Source organism: Poecilia latipinna, unplaced genomic scaffold, assembly GCF_001443285.1.
Source record: "Poecilia latipinna isolate Pla-1442-1.1 unplaced genomic scaffold, P_latipinna-1.0 Scaffold1583, whole genome shotgun sequence".
Lineage (NCBI taxonomy): Eukaryota > Metazoa > Chordata > Actinopteri > Cyprinodontiformes > Poeciliidae > Poecilia > Poecilia latipinna.
In genome coordinates this window covers 141,051-143,190 of record NW_015114199.1, presented here as the reverse complement: position 1 = coordinate 143,190, position 2,140 = coordinate 141,051, and the positions used below count along the sequence as shown (strand labels likewise).

General features: G+C 36.5%; 1 long non-coding RNA gene across 1 annotated transcript; it reads left to right on the top strand.

The window, feature by feature from the left end:
* The first annotated feature begins 133 nt into the window (after positions 1–133).
* LOC106963802 (uncharacterized) lies at positions 134–2,140 on the top strand. Its single transcript, XR_001428261.1, has 3 exons — positions 134–263; positions 367–480; positions 2,040–2,140. It is a non-coding gene; the product is annotated as an uncharacterized LOC106963802 (long non-coding RNA).

The following is a 2,140-nucleotide window of genomic DNA, read 5'->3' as shown; positions in this document are numbered from 1 at the left end:
TGCTCCAACCACAACCACAGCTGCTCCAACCACAACCACAGCTGATCCAACCACAACCACAGCGGCTGCAACTACCACCACTGCAGCTCCAACTACAACCACAGCGGCTCCAACCACAACCACAGTAGCTCCAACAACAACCACAGCAGCTCCAACAACAACCACAGCAGCTCCAACAACATCAACCACAGCAGCTCCATCAAAAACTACTGCTGTTCCAATGACGACAGCAGTTGGCCAAGTGACAACTACACAACCTACAAGTATGTTACAAATAGATACAATTTAATAGCACATGCTCTCTCATTAGAATAACTGTGCAATAATTTGCCAAATTGTGCATTTGTTCTTTTCTTAATTATCAAGGTGCGTGTGCTTCAAACCCATGTCTCAGTGGAAGCACATGTCAAGATCGTGGTAACGGGTCTCACTTGTGCTTGTGTCTTCCGGGAGATGTTTATCAACAAGGCTGTCAAAAGGGTAAGTGTCTGAATGTAAAATGCATTGCTTCTCATAATGTATACATTTGAGGCAATGTGTTGCTTCTCATGAAGCAATAAATTTTTTCACAGTGTCACCATAAATACCTATTGTACTTCCAAACTTAATTCAATGAAGAGACTAATCTAAAATCAAACTAGATAGTCTTGATATAATGCAGTTGATGGGGGGCTCTATTCATGAAACTTGTATATTTTTTGTGCATCTTCAGTTTCAGTTTCTTCACTCACACAATTTAATAAATTCCACGGTGAACTTACAACATACTGTTTTACCAGATAATACAGATCAGAGATCGACACAGATCATAACTACAAGATTAGCATGAGTGGATCAGGTCTCCAAAGAAGATATTTAAAGCTTATAGAGGAAGCCTATTAGCATAAAGTTTAAAGCAGAGTTAAACTTTAGAAGAGTGATCCCCGCACTTGCGAATCACTTACAGTGTATGGAACACGCAAATTTTTGACTTTTGAAAAATCCTGATCATTACAGTTGTCATAATGATGACATTTTTAAAATAAAATTGTGTAAAATGTATCACTATACCCAAGCAATAAAAAAAGTAATATTTTAAATGAAAAAGCCATAGTAAGAGAAACCAAACAGAAATAACATGCAGAGGGATGATCATTGCACGTTGCTCGCACTCTGTGCCTCTCTTTTCCTCCTCTCCTCACACTTGCTGCTGTTTGACAGGGATCAGAGAAGCTGTAACTGCACTTGGCAGTCCCTGAAAGTAATGAGATGAAATTTTGAAATTATTTTACTGTTGTAGACAAAGAAAAACATAACAAAGCATTGTTTTACCTGTGGTTTTTCTGCTTAGAACAAATGAAAACATGAAAAATTATAAATACAAAAGCAGCAAAGACATGGGATATGATCCCATATTCAACCTGTTACATGCGTCCTGCTTCCTTCTGCAGTCCCAGATGAGATCAAGTGATCCTCAAAATTATGACTATGAAACTCCAAATTAAAACTGACAACTGAAATCAATCTTAAAAAAATTATAAATGTCAAAATTATGACTTTTGTCTTTCCCATCTCAAAAAATGTACATTATTTTATTCCCCCCCAAGTAAGCTTTCTGAAGAAACTACTTTAATGTGCATCTTGTAGCCTATTGTTCCATGATTTAACAAAATTTGAAGCAGACCCACCACCAAATTCAGTGTTTTAGGTTTTGTGTGTATAAAAGTGACCCTCCAACCACAAATCTTTTTTAACCCTGGAGTACAGGGTTCTTTATTTGTTTTAAACACAACTCCGCTAAACTGGCAATTTGTGTAGTAGTTTGTCTTGGACTATGTTTAAATAAAGAGGTAATACTGTAATTCTTTCTTAAAGCATTTTTATTGTCCCTGAGTTACTGGGCAGTGGAATTACCAGATTAACAGAATGACTTAACTGGGTTTTTATATGTATTTATTTGATAAATGAGATGTAGTAGTAAACTCCCATTTGAACATTTTTATTTGTGTTTGTGGAATTTTTGGGGAACTTTCTAACAATAATTTTGTCTTTCCAAATAGCCAAGGTTTTCCGTGCTCTGGTGGCCTTGGTGGAAAAATATCATCCTGAAATGGCCGACAAAACATCACAAAAATTTAAAGAGATTGCAGACAAAATTATT